This window comes from Lissotriton vulgaris, unplaced genomic scaffold (genome assembly GCF_964263255.1).
Source record: "Lissotriton vulgaris unplaced genomic scaffold, aLisVul1.2 SCAFFOLD_567, whole genome shotgun sequence".
In the NCBI taxonomy this organism is placed as follows: Eukaryota; Metazoa; Chordata; class Amphibia; order Caudata; family Salamandridae; genus Lissotriton; species Lissotriton vulgaris.
The window spans coordinates 708,230-732,930 of NW_028249115.1; positions in this window are offsets into that span (position 1 = coordinate 708,230).

A 24,701-nucleotide genomic window follows, 5' to 3' on the forward strand; every position below is an offset into this window, starting at 1 on the left:
TTCTCTTCAAACAGGAGTTGGCAGCTTACAAGACACAGATTAAGTGTGCAAAAGCGAGGTTTTTGGAGGAGACTTTACTGTCAGCCTCAAACAAAGCACAGGCTTTGTTTAAAATCGTCAACGAGCTGTCACGACCGGCCTGTGCTACTACTGCTATCCCAGCCTCTCAGTTACTATGCGATTCATTGGCCAAGGCCTTTGAAGACAAGATCACGACCATCTTGAGTAACTTGAGTCCCACGACATCTGGGGCTGCTCACTCTCCTATATCGGAGATGGAGGCTGGGAAAGCCAGGCTGGAAAGTTTCCCTCTCCCGTCTTTCGCAGAGTTTGGTGCTCTAGCGGATAGTGTATCCTCTGGGTCTCCCCTTGATGTACTCCCGCACAAACTCTGGAAAGTCTTTAGGGAAGAGCTGTTCCCTCCTCTCTATGCAATTTGCTGCCAATCTCTTGGTTCTGCCCAGGTCCCGGACAGCTGGAAATTAGCAGTTGTTTCTCCCTTGCTGAAGAAAGAATCACTGGACCCCTTATGCCCAATTAATTACAGACCCATTTCATTACTTCCCTTTCTGATTAAGATTCTGGAAAAACTCGGTGTCTCAGGAGACCTTTCACCACTGCATGGTCACCATGGCAACATGGCTGAGTAACAACTTGCTGCAATTTAACAGCTCAAAGACAGAGGTGCTGCACGCTCAGTGGACCGGGTCCCTCGACCTCTACCACAGGACTTCTGGCCCCCCTCCTTTCAGGGCACGGCAGCAGCAGCTACCACGGTTCGGAATCTGGGAGTGACAATGGAACCTAATCTTCAACTGGATGGTTTCATTGACAAAACAGTATCTACCTGTATGGGTTTGTTGCGTTCCCTTAGGAAGATTCTCCCTCTGCTCCCTGTCCATGCTAGACCAGAAGTAGTGCGCAATATCATTCTAAGCAGACTAGATTACTACAATGCACTGCTTCTGGGGGCACCTGTTACGGCGATAGATAAGCTACAACGAGTGCAGAATTTCGCGGCTAAGTTAGCACTCTCCCGTCGTCGTCTTGACTCATCTTCCGCAGCTCTTAGAGACTTGCATTGGCTCCCCATCCCTCAGCGGATCGAATTCAAGGCGTTATGCCTGGTTTTCCGGGCTTTGCATGGTTCGGGACCGCTGCCCTTACAGGAGATATTCACTTGGTACACCCCCACAAGATCTCTCCGATCTGCCTCTGCCTATTTGGCTGTTGTTCCTAAGTTTCGGAGAAAGCGAATGGGTGGCCGCTCTTTTGGCTTCACGGCATCTAAGCTGTGGAATGATCTGCCACTGTCGCTCAGACGCTCAGGAGACCTTCCTTCTTTTTAAAAAATTATTAAAAACTCATTTGTTTCCTAGGTCAGGGTAATTTCTTTTTGATTCTTCTTTGACCGTGCTTCAGGATCTGCTTGATCTCAGCGCCAGGATGCCCGTTGGGTGACAGAATGTGCTTTATAAGTGTGTTATACATACATACATATGCTAAAGAGACAGGAAACTGTTTTCGGCGGACATATAAATCTTCACTAGCAAAAAGCGAGCAGGACAACAACTGATTTGTTGTACTTCTTCAATATCATCAAATGAAATTTTTATCATTTCAACTCCATCTCTATTTTGGTAATTCACAAAATCCACAACATGACCCATTGCTCCATTTACTAAACCTCTTTCCACATGTAAATTACGTCGTAAAATTATACAGCAATTTAAAGATGCATACAGAGTTTTTTCCATACCAGCAGTTTTAGATATTGTCTTCTCTAAAGAATCCAATTTTGTTTTCAACTTTTCTGACAAAATAATAGTGGCTCCTTCATGTTCTATTTTATCAAAGATTCCAGTTTCACAATCTCTTGATTTTCCAACTTTAACATTTTGGTGTTGAAGATTGAATATTCTTGCAGAGTTGGCATCAAGCATATGACAGATTTGTTTTCAGGAATTTTCTTAAAAATATTCTCTGGGAGAATATTTTCCTTTGGAAACAAATTTGAAATTAATCGTCCATGTAAAGCTTCTTTGCCATGCTCAGTTAGTTTTCCAATTCTTACATCTTGTAGAATATTTTTATAATTTTCACCCTTTGCCTGTCGCATATTTTGAAGTAGTTCTGCATATTTGAAATTTAGCCATATGTTAACATTTTCAATGCTTCCTAAGCACTTCCTGGTATCTTCATGCGTAAGCATTTTAAACACTGGCTGTCCTTTCACTGGAGTTAGTTGCAGTAAATCTCCAAAAACAATGTGCTTGCCTCCAAATAACACATCATAGTCTGTTTTAAGAGTTTCTTGCATTCTTAAATGCACAAAAGCAAGCATTACATTTAATACCATGCTTACTTCATCAATGATAAGAAGTTTCATTTTCTTTAGTACTCTTGAAACTTCACAACAAGCTTCTCCAGATAGCTTGTGGTATTGTAATTTGTTATCACTGCTCCAAGTGGTGTAAAGTAATTCCTTTAATGTTGTGTGCTGCCAACTCAGTTGGAGCAGTAACAACACAAGAGAGCGATGACTCAGTTTTTTTCTGCAAATATGTTGCAATCACTTTAATCAGGAAACTTTTCCCAGTTCCTGCTTCTCCACTGGCATATAGTCGGATAGGCACAAATGATGTACATGAGCACTCTTTTTTCTCATGTGATAAACCATGCTCAATTTGTTGTGTGACTTGGTCATATATTTGTCTCTGTTCAACGTTTAGTTCTTTTTCCAAATCTTCTAAGTCAACTCCATCCTCCTGAGCTTGTTCCATGGCTCTTTCAACTTCATCCATGGCAGTGGCAGCTTCATTTTGTATAATTGGTCCTCCTAATGGATCCTGACTCAATGAAGCAGAACTCTGACTGTCTTGAGAACTGTCTCTAGCAATCTCTGCTGCAATTGTAGCTTCTTGCTGTGTTTCCTCGTTTAACATTTGCAGATAACTTGAAAAAACAGGACATTCTATGGTATCTTTGGTTGCATTGAACAAATCTTCATAAGTAAGAAAATCTCCAAGTAGTTCCTCTTCTCTACGCCAAGGTTTAAAGACCTGTAAAAGTGCTAAGTAATAAAATTCTCTTTTGTCTGGAGAATCACAACTCAATTTTCGAAACAGCCTTCACATCCAATTACAGCATATACACCTTTATTGATATCTTCTGTGACGTTCCTTTTAAAAGTGTAGGTTTGGAGAACTTCATAGAGACAAGCGTTCTCAAGGTGAGTACTTCTATTTGGATAGCATGTATCCAACATGTTTGTCTTCAAAATATCTGTACTGTCTGGTTCTTTCTCCGCCAAATACTCAATTTCTTGTACAGATTTCAAAACTCGGTTTCATGTTGCAGCAAGACCTAGACTCACCCAAATGATGGTTCTAGATTTGGCATATAGACTTGCTGATGACAACCGATCAGAACATTCATACGCTCCAATTTCTCGATTCGACAACATCTTTAGACTGTAACTGTATAATTTCTTGCTTAGACTCTTTTCATGTGAAATTTCCTCCCACATTTCCTTCAGTTCTGTTTTTTCTGATTTTGTGATGTAAGACATCACATATCGAGCCACAGCAATAGAGTTGTCAGCCACATATTAAATATCCATGTTAGCATTCCACATGGACAAAATGACTGGGTTGTAGTCATTTAAAAATTTGGATTCCTCATTTCTTTTTAGGTTGTATGTATTTTTGGGTGATTTCCTTGTCACAGTATGTCGCAGAGAAGACATAAAATTGTTAAGTCTTCCTTTCGATGTTACTGGACGTGGAAATGCAAAACGACATTTTGTGTTGAACTTGTCCTTGGATTTGTATTTTTGACAACAGTATTTCCCACAACGATGGGTTTGAAAGCGTAAAACTTGCTGTCTTAAATTGTTTTCGTCTGTACTTTTTGGTACAGTACATGTAGAATACTGCTCAATGAAACTCATCACTTTCTCATCTAAATCTGTTCCAAATTTTGGTGCATCTTTAATCCATAGCAGCATATGTATATGAGGAGCACCTCTTGCTTGATACTCCTTTCTCCAAAAGAAATCCAACACCTCTCCAAGCGGAGGATTTTTTTTGTTTGTAATAAAAGACATCATAGCTTCAAAGCTATGATTGAAATACCTGCATACATTAACTGGATCCAAAGAGCACAGTTCTCCAGGTGTCTTGTATTCAATATTTTCAATGTTTTTATTTGCCTCTCGTAGAAATTTAAGTAAGTGTTCCCAAGCATACTCAGCACAGCTAAGAGTGAAAACCATGTAGGAGTTCCAAAGTTTCTTAGCATACATTTCAATTCCCCATGACGACGGTACCAATACTCGTAAGTACAACGCTGACATGCCATGAGATTAATTAGCTGAGATTCCAATACACTGTTTTGCAGTTTGACTTTATCTAAAAAATCCCTTGCCGAAACATTATGTAGATGTGCTCCACTTTTCAGTATATGGTTTACTGCATAGGAAAGTCCAGACTAGTCACTCTTAAACAGTAGATGGAACAAATATGGAATGCATTGACGAAACCTTGGATCTTCTGAATATAATCTCGTAGTCCGGTATTCAGATGCAGGAATTTGAACAGGTCGGTCGTCATATCGTCCACCTTCATCTGTTGGAAATAACTGTGGAAAACAACGAGCTTCCAAACTTTCTTCCCATACACTAATGGGACTTCCTTCGGCTTTTTTCATCTGAAACAAGTCAATAGCATTACTTCTTTGGAATGCAATGGATGAACACTATAATGTTCATAAATTTGTTCACTTCTAGATACATCAACTTTTTCTATTTGCCCAGCAGAGACATCAGTGTCCTCTTTTACAGTTGTTTCCTCTTGTCCCAAATACACATTTCTATAGTACTGATTATTTTTTACCAAATACAACGTTGCCTTCTTGACTTTCCTAATATCCACTAATTCTTACCAGATTTTCTTACTTTTTGTCGGAACACCATTAACTAGAATAACCAGAGGTTCCTCTTCTACTTTTTCAACACCAATCGTATCAATATTTTCCTTAAAATCTAGAGGCAAATAAACAACTCTTCCCTTTAATACTCTCTGTAAATCTGAAGGAGGCAATTTCCCAGTCTTAGGCTCCAAGCGAACAATAGCCTGAAAAGGATGCACACATTGAATCAGAATAGACTCATAGGTATTTAAATCCATCAATTCAGAAGGAATATCTACCAACTCCATATTATTATGAACAGCTCTAGCAGGAATTTTATTTTCATTTAATTTATCATAGCAATATGTACAAATACGTTGATCAGAGCTCAAATCAAAACAATTTTCAACCAGCAAATAAGTAGCAAAATCCTTCCACTCATTATTATTTATCTTTTCGATTTTTACATATAAATCAACTAATCTAGTCTGATGCTTATAATGAGTTTGTCGACAACAAACACAAGAAAAATTAGGCCTTTCACTTGAATTGACTTTAAACTTTATAATTTCATTTTCAAAATTTTCTGTACTTAAAATCTCTTCATTCTCTTCTGCATTACCTTCTATTAGTGTATCAATTTCTGTACTGACCTCTTTTTCACCAAAGTAACAAGACTCAATTTCATCACAAATGTTTTTGACATCTAATTCAGTTCCATGCAAAAGAGCACTGTTTAACTGTTTTAGTTTAAGTGCTGGACTTTTTGCACAGTACAACCTTCTCACTAATTTCCTCACTTTATTATGATGCACTGCTAACATCCTAAAATGATGAAAAACACTCTGAGATACTTTTCTTGTAAGACAAGCCAATGAATGCCTTTGCAAACCCGTTTTTTCTCTCAGTCTACAAGGATCTAAGTCTTGTAAAATTTTCATTTTTTGTTTCACACTTTTCTTAGTATATGTCCGTATGAAATTGCAAAACAAGTCAATTGATTCCTGTCGAACACTACAAATACTACTACAATTCCATGTATACACTGGAGCCTTAGGACATCTCCCTAAAACTTCATTTGCTAACACCTCTTCTGTATTTCGAGACACAATCTCTTCTTTTTCAACCGGACAACCATCCTTCACCTCATATGCTCGACCACTGGTGTCAACTGCATGCACCAAATCATTATCTTGAAAGTAACTTTCTTCATTAAAATATGGTTCAGAACTTGAACTATGCTTCCATTCTCCAGAAACATCACAGAAATTAGTTCGATTAATTACTCTCCTCCACTTTCATTTTGATTTGAACACATTAATTATCTTATCAAGTGTACGAATTCTATTTATTACTAAACTAAACAATTTATTTTTCACTTTAAATGCTTCATCCACAATCTTAACTATGTTTTTTTTTTCTTGTAACAAGCGGTCTTTTTTTATACGTTTTGATATTTTTTAATAAATTTAAAACAATTCTGTTGTAAAACATTTGTCTATGAATGTCAGAAAATTGTTTACTTCTTGTATTTCTTTGCAAGATATTGATTGTCTCCTTGTACACATCTAACATTTTTAGAAGGATATCCTGTCTTTTTTTAAATTACAGGTGTTTCATTTTTCTTAGGTAAACAACTTTTTTTTGCTTGACATTTCATAAGTTCCTCAGAAAATTTTTACTTTGCTTACCAGGAGCATTTTTCTTTTTCTCTGAAGATTTTATTTTGGTTGGTTCTTGATTTTCTTTTTCCTTAGACCTTAATTTTCGTTTATAATTTTTCTCTGCTCTGGTTTTAGAAGGCATCTTTTTGTTTGTTTGTGTAGATGATTATAATCTGTGGAAAACAAAAAAAATAACATATTATACACCACTACAAACATATTACATAGCAATTACAATAAGTAAACAATATAAACACTAGTATACAACAAAAGGCTCATTTACATTACATGTGCTATGCTTTGTGTCAAAAACGATTTACTAATTAATGTTACATCTTATTTATAAATAGGTGGCCTGTTTTTGGCCTGTAGATACAGAGAAATAATTAGTGCAGAGACACACATAGTGCTTGCACAGACAGAGATGGTAGATTACATGTAATATCGTGCACATGTGCCTCAGATCACACCAAATCAATTGTATTTTCAATGCTAGTTTACCTTGCTTCCATCAAGAAAGCAGTCAGATGTGTCACACATTTGCCATAAATTTAGAATGTTAGCACTCTAGTTGCTCATTATTTCAAGCTTCACTCACAGTGTAATCTTAGACAGATTAATTGGATTTTAGATATAATGTACCATGCCTGTCACTGCCAACAGTATATGTGACTCTGCCTAACATCACAATAATGGGTGAGTCAAGCTTCATTCACAGTGTGATCTTAGGCACATAATCAGAATGTTATATATAATGTACCATGTCTTCTCTGCCAACAGTATGCATGACTCTGCTTAAGATCACATTGATGGGTGAATCAAGCTTCATTCACAGTGTGATCTTAGGCACATGATCAGAATGTTAGATATAATGTACCGTATCTGTCTCTGCAAACAGTAAGTGTGTCTCTGCCTAAGATCACAGTGATGGGTGAATTAAGCTTCACTTACAGTGTGATCTTAGGCAGATTAATAGGATTTTAGATCTAATGTACCATGTCTGTCTCTGCCAACAGTATGTGTGACTCTGCCTAAGATTAGAGTAATGGGTGAATCAAGCTTTAGTCACAGTGAGATCTTAGGCACATGATCAGAATGTTAGATATAATGTACCATTTGTGTCTCTGCCAACAGTATGTATGACTCTGCGTAACATCACAGTGATGGGTGAATCAAGCTTCAGTCACAGTGTGATCTTAGGCACATGATCAGAATGTTAGATATAATGTACCATGTGTATCTCTCCTAACAGTATGTGTGACTCTGTGTAAGATCACAGTGATGGGTGGATCAAGCTTCACTTACAGTGTGATCTTAGGCAGTGTGTGTTTTTCTGCTCATATTATTTCACTGTCTCTACTGGCCAAAACAGGCCACCTATATATAAGCAACACATAACATTAATTGCTCATTACATATAACATCCTGCTCATGTGCCTAAAATAACACTATGACTAAAGCTTCATTCACCCATCAGTATGATGTCAGGCAGATGACCAGAATGTCACATGTAATATATCATGTCTTTAAAAAACATGTACTTCCATATTTTTAAGACATCAAGTAACAATTTTAATCAGCCAGATCCATTTCAAATGAAGTTTGACTCACAATGTCAACTTAAACACATGAGCAGCATATTACATGTAATTTACCATCTCTGCCTCTGCAAGCAGTATATGTGCCTCTGCTCATAATATTTCAATGTCTCTAGTGGCCAAAAACAGGCCACCTATCTATAAGCATATATATATATTCCAGACTTTTTACCAAAAAACATTTTCCATACTAAATCGTTTTTAACACAAAGCACAACCCATTTAAATGACCACTGCAAAGCAAAGCAAAAACCTAACTCATTTCCAAAATTCATTTCCAATATACACCATAAAAAAACACAATAGGCTTCTAGACTCTCACAATGTTAACATCTCTCACAGCATTACTGGGGAGATGCATAAACACACAACTATGTCAAATATTGCACACGCATATTGTAAATATGTTGCTCTGTTTTTGTATATTTTATCTCAATTTATGCCATTTAAAAAAATAATTTCCAGCAATGCATCCTTTCACATGGGGCAAGCCCTAAGAGAAAGGGCCTGCATCAGTCTTACACCTGCTGTGAGGCAGGTGCAAAATTTTGACACAACAGCGTCCTAAAAGTGACGCACTGAAATCTCATAGATTTCACTGCATCATTTGTACAACCCTTCTTTGCGTCAATACGCCCCCTTTGCATACATTACACTTGAAGCACGTATAATGTGGCACAGGGCTTTACAAAGTGACGCATCTACCTAGATGCGTCACTTTCTAAATATAACTCAACAAGGTGTAATTTTTACACCACTGCTCTGTCACAAAAAGTGATGCACCGGCGGCGTAAAAGTGATGCATGGTCTCATAAATGAGGCCCTCAAAGGCACCACAGGGAAAAACAGTGTAAAAAATTGTAGTAAACAAATACTTTCCAGCAATGCATTCTTTCACATGGGGCAATCCCATGACCTTACCTTATGTAATGTGAGAGATGTTAACATTGTGAGAGTCTACCTTATAAACACACAGCTATGTCAAACATTGTACACACAGCTTGTAAATATACTCCCAGACAAGAATATGAAATGTCGTGAGAGATCTTATCACTGTGAGAGTCTACCTTATAAACAGCTATGTCAAAGATTGCTTTGTCTGCCTGCATATTTACAAGCTGCGTGCACAATCTTTGACATAGCTGTGCTTCAAAAAAATGAGCATATTTACAGCTCCAATGAAACCATTAAACAATTTCTAAACCAGCATTGAATCCAAGCATAAAAAACTATTTATAAAGAAGTCTACCTTATAAACACACAACTATATCAAAGATTGCGCACGCAGCATGTAAATATGTCTCTCTTTTTTTGAATATTCTATCTCAATTTATGCCATTTAAAAAAATAATTTCCAGCAATGCATCCTTTCACATGGGGCAAGCCCTAAGTGAAAGGGCCTGCATCAGTCTTACACCTGCTGTGAGGCAGGTGCAACATTTTGACACAACAGCGTCCTAAAAGTGACGCAGTGAAAGCTCATAGATTTTACTGCGTCATTTGTACAACCCTTCTTTGCGTCAATACGCCCCCTTTGCATACATTACACCTGACGCACGTATAATGTGGCACAGGGCTTTACAAAGTGACGCATCTACCTAGATGCGTCACTTTGTAAATATAACTCAGCAAGGTGCAATTTTTACACCACTGCTCTGTCACAAAAAGTGACACACCGGCGGCGTAAAAGTGACGCATGGCCTCCTAAATGAGGCTCTCAAGCGCACCACAGGAAAAAACAGTGTCAAAATTGTAGTAAAAAAATAATTTCCAGCAATGCATCCTTTCAAATGGGGCAAGCTCATGACCTTACCTTATGTAATGTGAGAGATGTTAACATTGTGAGAGTCTACCTTATAAACACACAGCTATGTCAAACATTATACACACGGCTTGTAAATATACACCCAGACAAGAATATGAAATGCAGTGAGAGATCTTATCACTGTGAGTGTCTACCTTATGAACACACAGCTATGTCAAAGATTGCTTTGTCTGCCTGCATATTTACAAGCTGTGTGCACAATCTTTGACATAGCTGTATGTTTATGCATCTCCCCACCATTTTATATGGTTTTCTATCTGCTATTTCTATCCCTCTCCAGACATTCACTCCTCCCACCCATGCTACGGGTTGCACAATGTGCTTAAAAAAAATGAGCATATTTACAACTCCAATTAAACCATTACACAATTTCTAAACCAGCATTGAATCCAAGCATAAAAAACAATTTTTAAAGAAGTCTACCTTATAAACACACAACTATATCAAAGATTGCGCACGCAGCTTGTAAATATGTCTCTCTTTTTTTGAATATTCTATCTCAATGTATGCCATTTAAAAAAATAATTTCCAGCGATGCATCCTTTCACATGGGGCAATCCCATGACCTTACCTTATGTAATGTGAGAGATGTTAACATTGTGAGAGTCTACCTTATAAATACACAGCTGTGTCAAACATTGTACACAAATCTTGTAAATATACACTCAGACAAGAATATGAAATGCTGTGAGAGATCTTATCATTGTGAGAGTCTACCTTATAAACACACAGCTATATCAAAGATTGCTTTGTCTGCCTGCATATTTACAAGCTGTGTGCACAATCTTTGACATAGCTGTGTGTGTATGCATCTCCCCACCATTTCATATGGTTTTCTATCTGCTATTCCTATCCCTCTCCAGACATTCACTCCTTCCACCCATGCTACAGGTTGCACAATGTGCTTCATAAAAATGAGCATATTTACAACTCCAATGAAACCATTACACAATTTCTAAACCAGCATTCAATCCAAGCATAAAAAACAATTTATAAAGAAGACTACCTTATAAACACACAGCTAACATTATGGAAAAAGGTAAAAATATAATTCCTTAATTCACAGAGACACACACTATGATACTTGTAAAAAATCTTTAAACTCTCTATCTTTTTTAAAAGAATCATTACTCACCTTTAAAAATGGTTTGGAAGATATCAAACAGTGCCAGTCACAGTCAAAAGAAATTCTAAAGCAGAATCTCTGAACAATGCTTCCTTCACTGGGAGCACAGATTCTTTCTGATTTCAGAGCCATATTCTTGCACATAGCCAATAAAAATTGTTCCCCCACAAATTCAAAACCAAACTGCACATTTTAATTGATTGAAGATTTCAAGACTTTGAAACTCACATAACATTCACCCATCCCCCCAGTGCTCATTCACCAAGTAACCATGGTAACTCTAAAACCAGCACAGAGTTCACAAGTTCATTTTACTATGTTGCAAAAAATCCATCAAGCCTGCTTGACCTCTCAATGTGCTAGCTAATAAAATGCAATGTTTCTTAAAATGACTTTTTCTCAACCATTGAAATGACTTCTTTAAAAAAAAAAGCATTCACCCTAATTTTCAGTGGAGATTTTTAACAAAGCTCCAATCATTTCTACTTATTCATCTGCACTGATTCTCAAACACTTTTTATCATAATCAAACTGCCATTTCATTTCCACAACTCATCTAACTAGAAGCACACCTACCTTCACACACCTACCTTCAAAATGACAAAAATCTGGTTTGTGGGTCATAGATATGTCCACTGGGCTCAAAAATACGCAACTAACACAGGTATTTACAATCTTGATTTACCAAATGTGAACATTGTATGGATTGGACAAAGAGGATTGAGGAGTCACCAATTGATACCATTGATAAAATCCTTTATGCATTTACCACACCCTGACCTTATAATTGTGCACTGTGGTGGAAATGACTTAGGAACTTTGACTGGGATAGGTCTGGAAATGCTTTTAACCCCTTCCATGCTCATGACAAGGTCAGCTCGTCATGGGTGTTACCTGCGTTGTGCGTTTGACGAGCTGACCTTGTCATGATCCAAGGACTATTTCAATTTTCAGCACAGGAGGGGAAAACCCCCTAGAAGCCAAGGTGTTAAAGGACATCTTTGGGCAATTGATGTCACTTTTTCCAAAAACTGCCTTGGTATTTTCTAATATATGCCAAAGGCAAAAATGGAACTGGTCCAACCAATTTTGTCCTCAGATTGAGAAAGCAAGGAAACATGTAAATAATTCTGTTTCTGCTTACCTCAGAGACTATGCTATGGGTTCCATTTACCACAACAACTTGCGATACAACATGCAAGACATCTATAGGAGAGATGGCGTGCATTTTACAGATGAGGGGAATTGAGTTTTCCTCTTGAATATAAGACTCTGCATTGGTACCTACTTGTAGGTACAAAAAACACCCAATGAACACAACAGCTCTTTTCAAAGCTAACTTACCACTAAACACTCTACATTATTTTTTACTCATATATTTTACACTGTTTTTCCCTGTGGTGTGCTCATGGTGGCGTACCGGAGAGCGTACCCGGGAACGCACCCAGCGCTTACCCCTCAGAAAACCTAGGGGGTCAGGGGGTGTCTACTCTGCCACCTTTTAATTATACCCCCCTTCCTTTTTTCTCCTCTTGTGTCTCGATTCTACTGAGACACAAGATGGCGGACTCTCCGGACTGTTTAGAATGTTGACAGACACCCGACAGCCAATTAGCGCGCCGGGTGCGCTCCCCGGTACGCGCACCGGTGAGCGCTCGGAGCACGCCTATAGATATATATGTGTTAGTTAATTTTCATAAAAACCACTGGAGCAATTTTCACCAAACATAGCAAGGGCACATCTGCGTATCAGTCCCTACAATTTTGCCAAGTTTGGCGAAATTCCATTCAGCGGTTCGGGCTGTAGACTTGTCAGACCGTTCTTTGGAAATTAACATGGGGAAAACATGTTTTGGGACCCCTCTTATTTCTCAGCCCCCACTTCACGAATCCCCCCGAAAATTTCAGGGTAGGAGGGGAGAGCAGCGAGACCATTTTAAGGAAAATTACAGGCAGATCCCTCAATCGGCGCCAAAGTTATTCCCAATAGAATGTTCGGAATTTCCTATGGTAGCCAATCCTAACTATAACTACCTACTTGCGACTGCCAGTAGGTAATATATATATATATATATATAGATAAATATATAGGTAATATATATATATATAAATATATAGGTGTTATATATATATATATATATATATATATATATATATATATATATATATATATATATATATATATATATATATATATATAGGTAGTTATAGTTAGGATTTTTTTCAATGTTAAATCTCAAAATTCTATTTGGAATAACTTTGGCTTCGGTTGACAAATCTGCCTGAACATTTCCTCAAAATGGCCTCGCGGCGCCCCGGTCCTTCCCTGAAAGTTTGGGGGGGATTCGTCAAGCGGGGTCCGAGATAAAAGGGGGTCCCACAACGCGTTTTCCCCATGTTAATTTCCATAGGGCGGTCGATTTCACTTTTAGCTCGAACGGCTGAATGGATTTACACCAAACTTGGCAAAATTGTAGGGACTAGTAGCCCGATGTGCCTTTGCTATGTCTCAAGATATGTGCTCCAGTGGATTTTGAGTAATTTAGGTTAAAAAAAATATATATATCTATAGGCGCGCCCCGGTACGCGCACCGGGGAGCGCACCGGGCGCGCCACGCGACTTGCGAGCAGAAAGCTGATTGGCTCTCGGGTGTCTGTAAACATTCTAAACAGTCTGGAGCGGCCGCCATCTTGTGTCTCTGTAAAATCGAGACACAAGAGGTGGCAAAAACAAAGGGGGGAATTGACCATAAGGGGGCAGGGTAGACCCCCTCCTGACCCCCTAGGTTTAATGTGGGGGCTAAAATAGGGTCCCGCGGGGCATTTAAAAAAAATATTTTTTTTTATTTGCACGGGGGGAGCGCCCGGTACGCGCACCGGGAAGCGCACCGGGAAGTGCACCGGGGAGCGAAGCATGGGGAAAATCCAGGACCATATTTATGAAGGCCTTGCGCCACCAGTTTTTGCGCCGCCTGTGCGTCACTTTTTGTGACGCACCAGCGGTGTAAAAAAATGCGCATCGTTATGCTATATTTAAAAAGTGACGCATCTAGGTAGATGGGTCACTTTTTTAAACCCTGCGCCACATTATACCTGCGTCAGGTATAATGTATGCAGAGGGGGCGTTCCCCCGCAAAAAGCTTCGTAATAGCGACGGAGTGAAATCTATGAGATTTCACTGCGTCACTTTTAGGATGCTGTTGCGTCAAAATCTTGCGCCTGCCTCATACAAGGTGTAAGACTGACGCAAGACCTTTCACATGGTGCTTTCCCCATGTGAAAGGACGCATTACTGGAGTTGCGTCACTTTTGTGACGCACTCCAGTAATGCGTCAATTTTGTGTTTACAGATACGTCAGAAATACTGACGTATCTGTAACTCCTTGCGAGTTGATTCGTCATACATTAAATATGACACATCTGGAATGTCATAAGGAGTGCGCACAGAAAAGTGACGCATCACTGTTTTCATGTAGCGATGGGTCACTTTTCAGAAATGAGGCCTCCAGTTTATTTACTGTGTCACCTCTAAGACCCTTTCTTGCGTCAATTCGTCCCTTTTGCATACATTACACCTGACATAGGAATAATGTGGCACAGGGGTTTACAAAGTGACGTATTTACCTAGAAACGCCACTTTGCAAATATGAATAAATAAGGTGCATTTTTTATTGGACTGTTGCGTCACAAAAAGTGATGCTTTGGTGGCGTTAAAGTGACGCATGGCTTCATAAATGAGGCCTTCTGCCTTCAACTCCAGCAATGCATCTTTTCTTATCCTTCCACACCCCTGTTCCTTTTCAACATTTTCATTGAATATCAACATTCCCCATATTCACTCTTCTTCTCATAACTTTCTTTCCTAACACTCACCTTCTTTCAGTCCTCCTACTTCACTATCTTTTTCCTCTCATACCTTTCTGTTCTTTCTTACTCATTCTCCTTTCCATTATCAATGCACACTATTTCACTTACTCTTTTTCATTTTTTTAAGAATATAGCTCTTTGATGAGAATTGGAGGTAGTTCTGAAAAGAACTTTTTGTTTTCTTCTATTTTCTAAACAGGAACAAAAACAGGGAATGGAAACTGCTCAACAGGAGCAAAAAAAACAAAAAGAATTAGGGGTGGGAAGGGCAGCGATGGTTTTCTAATGCTCGAACCATGAGCTGTATACTTTGTTCCCCAAAGGTAAGTAGTTGATTGCAGTATCTGCATCTGAGGGCACCATGGTTAAAAGCAGGTTGAATGTTCGGAACCAGCTCTTGTGATCTCCCCCTCCCAGAAGAAGTTGCTCCTCCGGTTGATGTAGAGGCCCCATCACTGGGAACCTCTTGTGCCAGAGCCCTGACAATTTCCCGGGCAAAATTTTGGGGGTGCTTCCTCTCCACATGCCGGATCATTGTGAAGTTCCCAAAAGAGTACTTTTTTAAGGGGTTACCCTGTGACAGCTTTTCTTTGCAGATCCTGCACTCCACTTTTGGAACATTCACCTTTTTTTGGCTAGGTGGGATTTAAAAAAAAATCCAAATGAAATGTTCCTTAACTTTTCGTTGAGGAGGCTCTTCATTGATGAATTCTGGTTCATCATTACTGCTGGATTGTCTGGCAGCCATTGTAAAACCAAGAAATATCCAGGAGCAAAAAGGCAGGTCTTGCAGTCACAAAAGTGAAAGAAGAAGTGAAGGAAATGGGTGGGGATTTCATTCTTTGTAAAAAAAACTGTTAGCAACCAATGAAAAGTTTTATTTTAAGGTCACATGACCCGACGCGCTTACGCTACGCGCTCCGGAGCGCTTCCGGGTGCGCACACGCGGCGCGAACATAGGCACTTCCGGAGCGCATACGTGGCGAGAACCTAGGCGCTTCCGGGGGCGTATACGCGGCGCGAACGTAGGCGCTTCCGAGGGAGCTTACGTTGCGCGACGAAGTGACGTCATCATACTTTTACGGAAATGCATATTCATTTTCCTTATAAAAAAAACTGATTTTATTTGTATGGTACGAAATGTTTTGCATTATTATTAACTTTTCATTCATATTTTTTTTCACGAACGAAAGTAGCGCTCTGGGTGCGCTTTCTGGTGAGCTTACCGGTGAGCTTACCGGAAAGCTTAACGGAGAGCTTACCAGAGAGCTTACCGGAGCGCGCACCCAGAGCGCAAAAGGAAAAAATGATATTAAAAAAAACTCAAAAATTAATACTTACACAAAACAGCAAATTGTAAAAAAAAACATAGGTTAGAAAGTCGATATAGAAAGGAATTAGCATTTAAAAAACCTATGAAATTCACTGAAAAAACCATAGGTTTCACACAAGTTATAGTTAGGAATTAGCATTTAAAAAACCTATTAAATTAACTGAAAAAACCATAGGTTTCACACCAGTTATAGTTACCTGGAAATTTTACTGACATAAAACCATTGAAATTCACCATAACTTGCGCGCCTGCAATGCACTGCTGATGACGTCACATATTACATCACTCATGACATGGTCAGTGACATCACTCATGACATCACTCATGACACCATCCTTGTGACAGAGTGAGAGTCCTCCTTTCAGTGTAATGTAAGTCTTGAAACACATATTCAAGAATAGAATTTAACATTTTCAAAAAAGTGGAGATACTCATACCAGTTACAACAAACAATTCAGTAATTCCACCATCTATATACACATCCACTCATTCACAAACAGTTCTATATAGTCATTCATACATATACTCACTCATTATATGTAGTGATACACCTATACATCCTGTTACACACTGACAGTCATCCAAAAGTTACTCACACACATATTCACACATGCAAAAAAACTAATGAACATTCATTTATTTGCATATACAGCTATACACACACTACCACTTTACTTCTAAGAATACTTACACATACTTACTCTCTTAAACAATCACTTATATAAACACATACTAATTTAAACAGGAACTCTTATAATCTCTCACTCTCACATATACTCAGTTTTATAAATCAATACTCACATATACTAGATTAAAACATATGTCGTTACTGAAAAAGACAATAGTGAGACAGTCGTTTACTCACTAACATACACATATACACACTCATACATCTATACAGTCCTGTACATATGCTGTCTTCAAAACACATACAAACAGTGAGTCAGTCACCAACCCATACAGCCACTTATACACAAAGTGAAACACTGATACATACATTTCAATATATAAAAGTTACTTGCTAATATATGTATTCACTAAGATACACTTAATAAGGCAGTTAACCAATCAATTATTTTAAAAACAAACATCCATTTACACACTTATTTAATCATTTATTCTTGCATCGTACTATACAAATACATATAAAAAAAAATTATTTTTCAGAAAGACAGACATTCATTGGATGGTGTCATCAATGATGTCATGAGTGATGTCACTGACCATGTCATGAGTGATGTAATATGTGACGTCATCAGCAGTGCATTACACGCGCAAGTTATAGTGAGTCCAACTAACTATAACGTGGGAATTTCAATGGTTTTATGTCAGTAAAATTTCCAGCTAACTATAACTGGTGTCAAACCTATGGTTTTTTCAGTGAATTTAATAGGTTTTTTAAATGCTAATTCCTAACTATGACTGGTGTGAAACCTATGGTTTTTTCAGTGAATTTCAAAGGTTTTTTTAATGGTAATTCCCAACTATAAGTCTCACTTTATAAGTAAGACTGTTTGTTAGCGCTCTAGTTGTTCTTTAGAATACTCTGGTACATTCTGTCATTGGGCTATAGTTGCGCTACACCTGGCTGATATTTGGACTACATTTGTATTTTTTTGTCTCTGGTGGCCATCTTTAGGCTACATTGGGCTACATTGGGCTACATTTGGGCTACATTTGGGCTCTAACATATATATAGCCCAATGTAGCCCAATATATATTTTTTCAAAGTACATTTCCTTAAAAACCACTTGAGCATATATCTTGAGACATAGCAAAGGCACATCGGGGGCTACCAGTCCCTACAATTTTGCCAATTTTTTTTTTTGTATATTGTTTTTTTTTTTTTTGCCTCGAAGCGCTCCCGGTGCGCGTCCCGGTGAGCGCCCCGGAAAGCGTAGTATTATGAAGCGCCCTGGGGCGCGTACCGGGGAGCGTCCCGTTTGCGCCAATGTCGCGAACGAAAACATGATTGTGGAGTATCGCGTAGCCGCGTCCGCGTGATACGCATGGTGTAAATGCACCTGGAAGCATTCGACGCGCTTACGCGACGCGCCGCTGGGCGCGCCCCGGAACGCGCCCCGGGGCGTGTAGCTTAAGCGCGTCGGGTCATGTGACCTGAAAATAACACTTTTCATTGGTTCATAACAGTTTTGGTTTCATAATGATGAAACCCCTGGTCATGTGACCTAAAAATAACACTTTCCATTGGTTCAGGATATTTTTTTTTTCCAAATGATGAAAGCCCCCACCTTTTTTCCTTATTCTACCTTTGTGCTTTGAGAGAGGAAGACCTGCACTTATATCAGTCGAAAATGGCTACATTAGCTGCAGCTGCTGGATCTTCTGGACCACCACCACCACAAGGACCTCCACAACTTCACAGTGGTGGAGATCAAGAACAGGAGGAGGATTACGAGGAGGAGGAGAGCAGATTTGTCCGAGAGGACAATATTACCTACAAACCAAAAGAGCACATCATCTGTCAATTTTTTTCAATCCCCAACGACAAAAAAAAAGTAAATGCACCTAAGGCAACCTGCTTAATCTGTCATCAGGAGCTGTCAAGGGGGAATCCCAACAAAAAATACTTCTTCGGCAACCACACAATGATCAGGCATATGCTTCGAAAGCATCCAAATAACTATGCTAGGGCAGAGGTCAGGGAACTGGCCAGAAACCCTGTCCAATCTTCTGCCAGCACCTCCCAAACTAATGTTTCCACCCCATCAGGACCGGGAGTTAGGGAGACATGCTCCACCATACAAACCAAATTTTCAAATTTTAAAATGGTTTGTATTTTTTGTGGACAAACAATATGCTATGGAGAGCAATGCATCACACTTATTAATCGTGCTTGGGATAACCACAAGTGCCCAAGGAAACATTAATTTGTTCAGCTTTTTTTTTTGCTCCTGTTGAGCCCTTTTGAATTCCCTGTTTTTTGTTTCTCCCCTTAAAAAATACAAAAAAACAAAAAATGTTCAGAAAAGCCAAAAAAAGAAAAAAATGTTAAAAAACCAATAAAAATATATAAAACAACAAAAAGAATAAAAAAACAGTTCTTTTGAGAACTACCTCCAATTTATAAAAAAAAGGCTTCATTTTTTAAAAACTCTGTCATTCTTTTTTCCTCATGGTACGCTCCCCGGTCCGCTCCCCGGTGCGCGCACCGGGCGCTCCCCCCGCGCAAATCGAAAAAAATAATAATTATTATTTTGCCCAGTGGGGCCCTTTTATGGCCCCCACATCAAACCTAGGGGGTCAGGGGGGTCTACTCTGCCCCCCTATGGTCATTTGCCCCTTTGTTTTTGCCACCTCTTGTGTCTCTATTTTACCGAGACACAAGATGGCGGCCGCTCAGGACTGTTTCGAATGTTTACAGACACCCGAGAGCCAATCAGCTTTCTGTGCGCACCTCACGTGGCACGCCCGGAGCGCTCCCATAGATATATATATTTTTTTTAACATAAATTACTCAAAAACCACTGGAGCACACATCTTGAGACATAGCAAAGGCACATCGGGCTAACAGTCCCTACAATTTTGCCAAGTTTTGTGCAAATCCATTCAGCCGTTCGGGCTGAAAGTGAGTTCGACCACCCTATGGAAATTAACATGGGGAAAACACGTTTTGGGACCCCCCTTTTATCTCGGCCCCCACTTGACGAATCCCCCCCAAACTTTCAGGGAAGGAGCGGAGCGGGCCATTTTCTTGGAGAAATTTGCAAAGATTCGTCCACCGGCGCCAAAGTTATTCCCAATAGAATGTTGCGGTTTTCCTATGGAAAGTAGATCCTAACTATAACTACCTACTGGCGACGGCCAGTACACATACATACATATATATATATATCTCCAGATACCTCCTCCTAAAAAGAGACGAGGCCACAGCAGGAGAACCATTTGGAGCAAGCTTTATTTTTAAAACACCGTTCCTGGCGAATGCATTTCGGCTTGTGTATGCCTTCCTCAGCACCTAGGGTGTTGCCAGGATGTAGGCGTTAGTTGTAAGTTTTAAATACCCCTCCCCATCCTCAGTGCTTAATGGTCTCCCTCAGCCCCTGCAGGTGAAGTCCATTTGCATATGCCTCCCGTTGGACGCCTGGTCCCGGGTGCCTACTGGTCCCAGAATGCAGTGTAAAATTGCTGGCAGGCATTGCGGGGGTAGAGGATTTTAAGAGTCATGTTGTTACTCAGCACCCAGAGTCACAGTGTCCTACAAAGTCCGTTTCGCTCCTCAGGCACCCAGACCGCAGCAACCTCCATGTTATAGGGAACTTGACAGCGGGGGCAAGGCTTGAATTCCACCAAGCCCAACGTGCAGTCAATGACCTCCACAACGCTCCCTGTCCTCCCAAGTTTGAAGGTGGGCCTTGTGAAATCCAGTACCCAAGAGACCTGGGGTACTGGACCCGGAGGGCTGGGTTTGCCTCGTCTATTATCGTCTTCATTTGGAGCAGGATTTTGGCTGGAGGACGATTCCTTTTGATATATATATATATATATATATATATATATATATATATATATATATATATATATATAGCTTTCCTGAGGGCAACCGGGAGCTCATTCCAGCAGCGTGCAGCCAGATAACGGAAGGATCGACCTCCGATCCGGGCAAATCTAATTGGAGGAACATCGGCTTTGGCCAGCATGGCCGATCGCAGAGTCCTCCTCGGCGCATAAAAAGCCATGCGCTTCCTGATGTAATTCGGGCCAATGGAGTGAAGGGCCTTAAACGCCAGGGTCAAGATCTTAAATGTGATTCTTTTAGAGATAGGCAACCAGTGCAATCTCTTGAGCAATTCAGAAGCTTTTGCTCTGCGTGGAAGGCCAAAGATGGCTCTTGCCGCTGAGTTCTGCGCAATTTGCAGGCGAGCCAGCAAATATTTAGGTAGCCCTAAGTAAAGGGCATTGGCGTAATCCAGTCGCGATCCTATTAGCGCCTGAACAACAATGTTTTTGTGTTGCAGGGACAGCAGCGGAAGAAACTTTCGGAGCATCTTCAAAATGCCGAAACATTTCCCAGCCAGCCCGGTGATCTGGGGTCTGAAAGAGAGGCCGTCATCACACAACACCCCAAGGTTTTTAGCTTGGGTGGAGACCGTATCTGGAGGAAACATGTCCTGAGGCCACCAAGTTTTCCAGCATGGGTCAGGTGGACATCCGAAAAAAAGCAGCTCCGACTTATCGGAGTTGCATTTCAGGCTGTGCCGCTGATACCAGGTGAAGACTGCACTCAGGCAGTCTTTGATCCTGTCACCATCAAAAGCCTCTCCCTTCCTGCATGTAAACAGGAGCTGGGTGTCATCAGCGTATGATATGATCTGGGCACCGAAGGCCTCTGCCGCCAGAGGGGCCATGTAGATATTAAAGAGGGTGGGGCTCAGGATAGACCCTTGAGGAACCCCCACCTCTAGCGACGGCATCTCAGCGGAGAAAGGAGGTGCCCAGATCACCTGTCGACGGCCGGACAAAAAAGATTTAAACCAGTCCAACACCGTCCCACGAATCCCAATGTCCCTGAGTCTTAAAAGGAGACCGTCATGGGGGACGGTGTCAAAGGCCGCCGACAAGTCAAGCATAACTAGGATAGCTTTCCCCCCTCGATCCAGAGTTTCTCTGATGGCATCAGTGATCTCAAGAAGGGCTGTCTCCGTGCTATAATTAGCACGGAAGCCCGATTGAGAATCATGGAGAATGTTGTTGCTCTCGATAAAGTTGGTAATCGAGAGCTGCACATGTTTCTCAATCACCCTCGCCAGAGCAGGAAGAAGGGAGATCGGCCTGTAGTTAGCATGCACAAGGGGATCTAAAGTGGGCTTTTTGAGTAGCGGCAAGATCAAAGCATGTTTCCACGCCAAAGGAACCACTCCCGTACTCAGGGAGAGATTAAGCAGATGATTAAGCAAGATGTTAACTGCCGATGCTACTATACCCAGGCATTTCGCTGGACAAGGATCCAGTGGTGAGCCAGAATGAAGTCGGGACAAAAGATCGAGAGAAGTGGCCCAAGACAAAGGCGGAAAAGCCGATAATGCGGGGCACTTCTCTTCCGATGGTATGGGGAAGGAAGTCGGTTTACAGACCGATGGAATGCGGTTCACATCCGGGAAAGAGTCCTGGATAGCCTTGATTTTATGTACAAAGAAATCCCCAAGTTGGCTAATCCAAACTTCGGAATGAGAGTGAGATGGCGAACAAGAGGCAGGTTTTCCATCCACATTATGCTTTAATCCACACACTGGATATTATGCAATTTTTGAAAGTTTCTAATGTTGAAGCTGTGTCCAACCGGAACTCATGCTAAAACACGACAAATGCAGGAGTTCATTCAAAGAGGCCTTTATTTTAAAAAAGACTCAATGCATTTCGGACTACAGGTGCTCTTCATCAGTGGACACTGCTTTGAACATACAAACGAATCCTTCGCCAACATCCTCCCTCACTGATCTGTCCTGATTGGCCCGCCAGTTGGCGATTTCCAGCCTTGAAAACCGGATACGAGATTACATTCAAATACAGTGAACTGCGCTGTCCATAATGCGGTGCTCTTATACGATCAAAACATGATCTTTATACATGTTCTTCATTCAACCTTTTGAAACGATTAATGTCATGATGTAAATCGTTAACCAAAACTGGTTGTAAGATAAAATTCAATTGTTTTCAGTCCATTATAATCTCTTTCAAACACCACTTCTTTAACAAACCCAGTTCTTTCTGCGTCTGTGTGGATGCTCGCAGTGGTGTCCGATTCTGTATTTTCTCCTTTTTTTTATCTGGCGGGTGCTACCCCAATGTAGGGCGTCATAATAAATGTACAATTATGGTGGTAGGATGCACTCCTTAGTATAAATATAATCCATGCTTGTCCAATAATTATCCAACGATGCGTGGGAGCTACGCCCAAAAGGCTCCCAGTTTAACAACAACATCATTAAATGGGGCATCATCTTGCCCCAAACCGATCGCATAGCTGAGTTGCACGTCTATGGCTAACAGTTCTTATACACCATATTTACTCCGTTTTTAATCAGTTTTTAATCATAATAGAGTACCTGATTAAAAAAGAGCTTTGAAAGCCAGGGGACTCCAACATTTTTCAATAACCTGGCCACCCTATCTAGCATTCCCTCATCCGAAATAAAATAACTTTTTTGGGCAACACATGCAAAGGGCGTGATTAAGGGCCAACTGCGAGGAGTTGGGGGTTATCTCCCGGGGTCTACCAGCACGACCAGCACTTTGCCTACCGTTAATTGTAAGTGAGAGAACTAAGTTTCTCTTGAAAAGACTCAGACTCAATACTTAGGGGCAGATTTACAAGCCCCTTGCAACACTTTTACGCCGCTGTTGTGTCACTTTTGTGAGGCAGCGTCATCGTAAACAATGCACCACGTTGTGACACATTTACAATGTGACGGATCTAGGGAGATGCCTCACGTTGTAAAGCCCTGCGTCACATTATACCTGCATCAGGTATAATGTATGCAGGGTGGGCGTTCCTACGCAGAAAAGCCTTGTAAAAGTGATGCAGTCAAATCTATAAGATTTCACTGCATCACTTCTACGACGCCACTGCGTCAAAACCTTACGCCTGCTTGAAGCAGGCTAAAGGAGTGACTCAGCACAATAGGAATAGGCATTCCTGAGCATTAGCGGAGTTACGTCAAGACTCCAGGAATGCTTTGCCTTTATGACACATCTGTCAATCCTTGTGCCACGTTGCTCTGCATTGTAAATGCAACACGTCCATGGCAGCGCAAGTGTTTTTTTTTGTCACACAATTGAACTGATGTATCTCTGCTAAATTGCAGAGATGCATCAGTTTTTGTAAATCTACCTCTATGTATACATTTTGTGGCAGCCTTCCCTACTAAAGGCACCTGGTTTTCAACCCTGACCCCTTGCCATTGTGAAGCCCCAGCCGAACAAAGCATGTTGCACTTCACTGGGCTCTATACTTCATACTGTCACCTTCTCCTACCTGCAGGGTCTGGAAAACGAGAGTGCTGTCTATGCTGTTTTGAACTATATTTTAAGCTCTCTATGATTACTATCCAAATACTGAAATTTCCACTTGAATATGGCTGTTTGGTCACTCTACCAGATGCCTGTCATTTAAAAAAAAAATGTTTTTATAATCTATTGTTTTTATCAAGTACTTTCTAAGTTTTTAAATATGTATTGATTAATGTATATTTTTCTTGTGATGTGACTTTTATCGCTCTATATAGCCAAATAAAGTATTTTGTTTGGCAAACAAGCACAGGAAGAGGGAGGTATGGTGGATAAAGAGAAAATGACCATATAAAACATGATCTGGCTTCACAAAATTCTGGTGGAACACCCGGCAAGGAAGGTGGAG